Source organism: Nicotiana tabacum, chromosome 7, assembly GCF_000715075.1.
Source record: "Nicotiana tabacum cultivar K326 chromosome 7, ASM71507v2, whole genome shotgun sequence".
In the NCBI taxonomy this organism is placed as follows: domain Eukaryota; kingdom Viridiplantae; phylum Streptophyta; class Magnoliopsida; order Solanales; family Solanaceae; genus Nicotiana; species Nicotiana tabacum.
In genome coordinates this window covers 145,570,953-145,578,978 of record NC_134086.1, presented here as the reverse complement: position 1 = coordinate 145,578,978, position 8,026 = coordinate 145,570,953, and positions in this window count along the sequence as shown.

Here is an 8,026-nt window from a genome sequence, read left to right as displayed (position 1 = left end):
CTTTGTTTGGGAAGACCATGATTCCCAGAAAAGCCACCATGAAAGCGAAGCGACGGTGAATCTGCCAGGTGTTTTTGTTCTGTTTGTTAGTAAGGCCCTTTTCATGAATTTCAAATCCGCCCGGCTTTCCGAACCTTGAATATAGGAAGCTTAAAGAACAACACACGTTGACAACATTGCTTTTTCTGATTTGATTACTGATGTTTAGAAGGCCGAAGAATCGATGCACCGAGGGAGCCTTTGGGAATATCAGATTTTGATTTCTTAAATCTCCGTCAAAATCAGCATATCCAGCTATCTCTTCTAATGTAGGAGTAAGCTCGAAATCCGAGAAACGAAAGACATTGTGAACAGGGTCCCAAAAGGTTACTAACGCCGCAATCAAATCATCACGTGGCTTAACTTTCATAATATTTGTAAGAGTTCCCAAATGCTTAACGACCCATTTCTGACCATCTTCTCCTAACTCATGCCACCATATCTGAAGCCGAAATAGAAACTCATCTACATTTTCGAATGGTGGGTTTTGGGTGGTGCTCCTTTTGAAAACAGACACTCATAAAAAGAAAATCATTTTTTTATTTATTTAACAATTCTTCTTCTTTTTTTTTTTCAAAATGTAAAACTATTTTGGGAATTCTCTAAAACAGCCCATTTTATTTCTCGGCTCTCACAATGATTTTTTTTTCAATTAAGCTGGTCAACATGCAAATCCGAGGCAAATGAATGCACAAGTAGCAAGTAGAATGCATCAGGATGGTCTTTTCATTTCGGGTTCACCTGTCCTAGACAGACCCAACCCCTGTGTTGAGTCTCCAAGGTCAAATGTACATTATGCAAATAGACGTTCCTACTAGGGATCCGATACGAGGTTGAGTTATTCTAAATGAAAAACCTGAGGAAGATTGTTCTAGACCTGGCTTACCCAAACAAACAGTTTGAGCCGAAATGGGGGCAACGTACCGGGAGCACGAAAGTTTACCCGGCCTAGTTACTTGTCCCAACTTCGTCTTATTTGGTATGACTTCTAACAGAAAGGTGGGCCACGCGCACGTGTGCACCATAAATTCAGAAGACTCAGAAAGAAGGAGGATTTCGTAGCAGTTTTATATACATAATTCAAATAATATTAAAGCGGTAAAACGCACAAATATGTGGGCAAATCAGATAACCAACAAAGCCAACTATAACAGCTATTTTAAGCTTGAATTCTTGAACCCTGAACCAGTGGTTCTGGGTCTAAAAATCCCCAGCAGAGTCGCCAGAGCTGTCATACCTCTTTCTTCCGCCCCCGCGAGGGGTGAAGGAGTTCTTTCCAATTAAAGGACAATCGAAACGGGATTTGTTTGTTTATTTCAGAGTCGCCACTTGGGAATTTTATGGCGTCCCAAGTCACCGGTTTTAATCCCGAATCGAGGAAAATATGACTCTGTTTGTCATTCTGCGAGCCCGAAATCCAAGTAAGGAATTCTGTTAATTCGGAAGAAGGTGTTAGGCATTCCCGAATTCCGTGGTTCTAGCACGGTCGCTTAACCATTTTTATACTTGGCTCAATTATCTCGATTTACTAAATACATTTTTTCTTGTTGCATGATTTTGTTACCGCTTTTGTTTAGATTGTTTACAATTATAGACCTTCCTTGAAACGAATCACGCATATGTATATTCGTATTATATATTTTTTATAAATGTAAAGAATCGTGTCACGCATACGTGTACACAATAAGATTGATAATATTTTTTTATATTTTTATTATAAAAAAAAACTTATGTTCGAAATTGTGCTTAAAATAAAATTAAGAACATTCGTCACTCTTGTATGATTAAATAGTGAACTGCACATCTCGGGTTATATGAAATTAATTTAATATCCTCCGAAGAACCCCCTTTTATTAAAAATTTGCTCAAAGTTGTGCGAACGCATAATCCGAACTGCCTTTAGAAAATGTAATTAGGTCACGCGAACGTATCCCTAATTTCACAAAATATTCTTGATGGTAATATAAATTTCTACAAATGTTTATTATATCCATCTATTTTTAAATATGAAAGTCATGGGAAATCACTGATTGGGACGCCTCCAAATTTCTTGAGAAGAATTCAAAATTTATTAGGTGTTGACCACATGTTATATTTTAAACGTATTAATTATATACCTCAAAACTATTTAAATTTAAAGAATTAATGATATGAAAAATAAATAATGTGAAACTAAATTTACCATTTTATTCGTGAATACAGTATCCGTATTTTGTTTATGTATTTTTAGTACTTGATAATTATATGCACAATTTATTTGTTATTTTCCTAGGCTTAAGACTAAGTGTATATGTTTGAAAATTTACCAAAAAGCGAATTATGTGCAAAACTAGGAAAGAATTAATTGATAAACAAACTAATAGTTTTCGAAGAATTTTCATTATTCTATTCAAAGCGAACTCTATTTTGTATATCTTTGACTTAAATGTTGCATTTTAGTATTTATAGATCCGACCTTCTTCTACACAACTAGTTTTTAGTCCAAAGGTCAAATTATTTGGTTAATTTGCTTACGATGATCGAATTTGGGATAGATAAAATTAAACCAATTTTCTTTATCTCGGCTTATGCAAGCTATTTACAAATACTAAATCTACACTTTGTAAAATCATTGACATTATTTTATGTACTATTTTTAAGAAATGGGTTAATCGCATTCCTAAAATAAATGGGCCATTTGTTATTAAGAAAAAAAAACTAATCTACAAATTGATTTAATAAAATGACATTACATGTAAGGTAATTATACATCTGAACCATCCATAATATTCCAATATCGTAAACGTAACGGATTATATCAATTCACCTCTCACCTATGGTTATACACATAACCGTTATCATGCCATATACGAACAAAATACAACTTACATCATCTAGCTTTAAACAAAAATCGGATGTTTGACGAGATATACTAGTAATGTGGTCTCTTGGTATTTCCATACTATCCTATACTTAGCCAACAAGATTACAAAATTTAATTAATGGTCAGCTTTCTGCCATGTTCCCTATCTTGACAATTCGAAAATAAATGTTATCACTAAACTTCAAAATAAATAAGATTACCGCAGAATTTATACTACTTCAAAAGGCCAATTGGCTAATAGCTCTCATGTCAAGTATAATACTATATTAACTAACTAAAACAAAACTGAAACTTAACTAATAGATTTAAATGAGTGGAGGACATAATTACAATTCCAAACTTCATTTACTTGCAATATTGAAACTTTTCATGACATGAGTCAATAGATATGTACCTGGAAATGAGGGTAAAAGAGGTAATACTTCAGCAATAGCAGCAAACAGAAACCCAACAGCAGAAAAATGCCAATGATTCAACAGATTTGAGCAAAAACAGCAAGACCCGTGAAAACCAGACACACAGTAGCAGGAATCTTAGGAAATTTCAGATTCAAACCAAACAATATCAACAAACAAACCCGGACAGATTCAAGTAAACAGTATTTCTGATTTTTAAAACTTAGGAAAAAGCAAAATGAAACTCTCAATCTCCAAAAATCAACCTTAACACTAGCTTCTAATGTAAAATTCTGTTTTTACTGTTCTGATTTTTCTCCCTTTCTTTTTCTCTGTGTGTATACTCTGTCTCTCCTCTATTTTTGTATCTTTTCTCTCATCTCTCCTCTCTATCTGTTTTGCCCCTGAAATCAGTCCCTAACACCTCTTCTTATACAACTTATTTTCCTTCTTTTCAGCCTACTGCCCGGACCCCTTTTCCCCTTTTAAAATCAGAAATTTCCACTCAAATAACACTAAGTCTGGATTTTCAATTAATCAAACCACTAAGGATATATTTTTCCCTTAATTTCAGCCCCTTCCCCTTTCTTTGGTTTCCCATTAGGATTAATTAATACCCCACTGATAAAGCACTAGCAATAAAGTATCATGCTAACTGTTTTATTCCCCAAACACCCCTGAAATTCCCTTACTATTACTGCCCTAACCAAACTTAACAATTCCTAATCTGCCTAACAGCTAACAACCAATTCCTAAAATAAATCAAACAACCATCATATCCTCACAGATTGTGCCAAACAGGGAACTGCAATAGCTATGATCGATCCATCATACCAAATTTCTAATAACTAATTGACAAAGGCTGAATTCAAACTGGAACTAGCAGACTGAACTTGAATAAAAACATATTAACACCACACAGAACTCAGCAAAACCATTTAAACTGAAATTGAAAATCGAACTAAGATCAACATGAATGTAGGAACATTGTCAGCATATTGACAATGCCCTGAAACTAATTGCCTAGAGATCAACATACACAACATCCATTTGACGAACTTATTGTTTTACAAACAAGAACGATTTAATTGACGAGTACTAATCAACTGATTACCTACAATAATTGTCAACAATCAGTTTATAAATAATCAGGCAATTTCAATCGGCATTGACAAGAACAGAGGTTTTAACAACTAATCGACGAACTTATCCGAATTGATTACATATCCTATAACTATTCACAACAAAGAACATAAACAAATTCAACCAAATAAAAGGGATACTGGGAATGAAAAGATGAATTGAAAGAATGTGGACAATTAATCAAAACTAAACTACACAAATACACGGATAAACAAAAACCATAAACATAGGAAAAGAAAAAGGAAAAATACCTCCAACCTTCAGAACTCATACGGACACAGGCTCAAACTAGGATTCGGACCTTTTGAGGTTGAACAGACTTTATTTGAAGTATTCTCAATTGAGAATACCTCGATTAAAGTCTCTTAGACCTCAATCTCTCATTTAAATTGGAAAAATTCCACGATTTGGATTTTTAGGGTTCCTGATTCTTTGATCTAAAATTCGAACATTTCTAGACATATTCGAACCAAACCAACAGTGTTTTAGGCACGAGGGAGGTCAGGTGGATAACTGGTGTGAGTTTGGGGTAGGTTGGGGTAGGGTTAGGTTTTACTCGAATCTTTAAATGAAGATTCGAGTAGTTCCAAGAAGATTCGAACTATGCTACTAACAGGTTCATGACGAGGATGAACAGGGGAAACTATGGTGTTAATTAGGAAGCCATCGGAGAAAGTTGGGTTTTTAGACCAAACTTTGATCGAAGATTTGAGATGTTGGGGCCTGATTCGAGGGAAACTAACACCAGATCTGTCAAGAGGATGTCGTGGGGAAGCTATGTTGTTAAGATGGGGTCATTTGGACCACCGGAACCGCCGTGAGGCGATTTCCGGTGGGTGGTGCACGGTGGTGCACGGTGGGGTTCATCTGGTCTCTGAATATCAGAGACAAAGGGGAAATGGGGGGGTATGGCCTAGGGGGCGTGGGGTGATGAGTTTAATTATATATACTAGGGGGAAAATGAATCCTGGCCGTTCGATCATGCGAGATCAACGGCCTGGATCAATTCCTTTGAGGGGAACGGTGTCGCTTGGTTTTAATTGGGGGTTGGTTTGAACCGGGCAACGGGTCGGGCCAGGGAATGGGTAAAGGAGACGGCCTTTGAGCCGTTGGATCATGCAGGATCAATGGTCGTGATTGATCGCTTGCTGAAACGACGTCGTTCGGATGTCTTATGAGATTTGGACCGGGCAAAAAGGGTGTTTGAATTGGGCTGTGAGGGGGGTTAATTTGGTTTGGGCCTGGATTTCGGTCCAGGTCCGATTTTCCTTCTCATTTATGACTCATTTTCTATTTTTCTTTAATTACAAAAATTAGACAAAAATTCTAAATAAATTGTACAAAATCAAAAAGTAAAATTAAACACATATTATTTAACACCTATAATAATTAATGCTCAAATTAAAAATTTAAATAAAATCAACACAATGGCAAGAAACACATATGCATATTTTTTGTGATTTTCTTTCTGTACAACAAACCTGTTAATTCCTAAGTTGAAAAACTAAATCTTAAATGCACATATTATATTATTTATTTATTTTTTATATTTTTAAATGCATTAATAAAATTACTCACGCACATATACATATGCAAACAAACAGGAAATTCGTACAATATTTCCTAAAAATAACACATAATTAAAGAAAGACCTAATTTCAGGAATTATTTTGGAGTAATTTGTATGAGGCAAAAATCACGTACTCACATGGGGTAATCCACTTAACCTATAGAAGGTCCAGCTCGCCCAAGGGATCATTATGAAGGTTTTCAAGGCTTCTTTTTAGACTACGGGGGAGGAAGAACAAGGGTGTGAAGATCTACCAAACATTAGAGTTTTTATAACTCCTTTTACTTCTTGCAATCAAATATTATGAACAAATTTGTAGTTTTGTCTTGTTTTATTATGAGTCTCTAAACAATTAATCTAGGGTTGATGGAACCAGTTGTTGGTTGAAGTTTTGACTCAACTTGTTATAATCGAGCCAGATTTATGATATGATTGTTCAACTACGTTTTGTATGGTGATTAATTGAATGAGACCTTGATTAATCGTGTCTAATTACCTCGTATTGCTTGAGAAAGAATATTAGGTTAGACTATTGTTGAACAACACTACTTTTGGGTAATTGAAGAGATTCGTTACTTTAACTTAAAAGTGTATTTAGATATAATGAAGCTTTGGTGGGATAATTTAGAGTTGCACATATTGTCAGCTAAAGTAGTTCGAGAGAATGCTCTAGTAAATTATCGTAGTTGATCGAGAGATAATTACGAGAACTCATATTTCTTAATCCTCATAGAGTATTACAGCGAGATTATAGCAAAAGAGTTAAGACTTAAACTAGCAATTGGGAAAATCAACACCCTAGACCTTTTTACCATTGAATTATATTTGCTTTAGTTTATTGTTATTTTTAATATCATTTGAAGTAGTTAAATAAAAACCCAAGATTGATTGATAAAAATCTTGCATCTAGAAATTGTTTGAGTTAATAATAGCATTGCCAAAGGGTTGTAATAGATAGGTTAGTTTCGTGAGGATTCGACTCCAGACTTAAAATCAGATTATATTTGTAACGATCGCTTTGTCTTTTAGAAGGCATAATTGGGCGTGATCAATTCTGCACACATAAAGATCTACAAGTGGAATGTTAGATCGATCTTTTTAATTTTAAAGAAGAAAATTTATGGTGGATAAATTTATAATCAAGATTAAATCTTCAAATCAAGAGATGAACTAATATTAAGAATCTGAATCAACATAAAATAAATTATTTTTTGTATTAAGACCAAATAATTAAATCTTTCAATTAATTATTTATCAAAAGAATCCAATTCAATTATTTTTAAATTTATCGTATGAGTAAAATTATTTTTCAAGTTTAGAAAAATATTAGGGTACATAAATTTATTCCATAAAAAGAGCGTTAGAGATTAAAAAAATTAAAACACAAAGTAAAAAATGTTATTATAGTATAAAGAATCAAATGGTCATACATGTGTATGTTGAAACACAATCAAAGCTAAATCCTGAACAAGAACAAGTTTTCAAGACTATATTATAAAAATCGACTCTTATAATGGGATTATCCTTTGTAGATGCCTCCGACAGAATAGAAATAATACTTTTATGTCATGCATTACTTGCAAATGTCAAAGCAAGAGGCATGATACTGTTAGCAATAATAACAAATAGATTTGATATATCTCTTCAAATATCTTAAATAACCATCATAAATATATCAAAGCAAAGCAATAGTTCTAAATTTATAAGAAAAACAAAATTGATAATATGGGATAAAGTTCTTATGCCCTAGAGATATATTGAATACCAGTGAATCATTAGGGGAAAACTAATGGCTTGGAAGGTGATTTCCGTCAAGTACTATCAATAGTTACAAAATCGACAAAAGCAGAGACTGAAAACTAGCTTGTCAAAATTATACTTATAGCCTCAAATGAAAAACATTCAACTGACAAGAAATATAAAATAAGAACAGATCCAATAGTCAGTAACTTCTTGCTTTGTGTCAGAAACGAAGAAGAGCATCTAATAAAAGATGTTTTGGTTCTTCCAGAACAC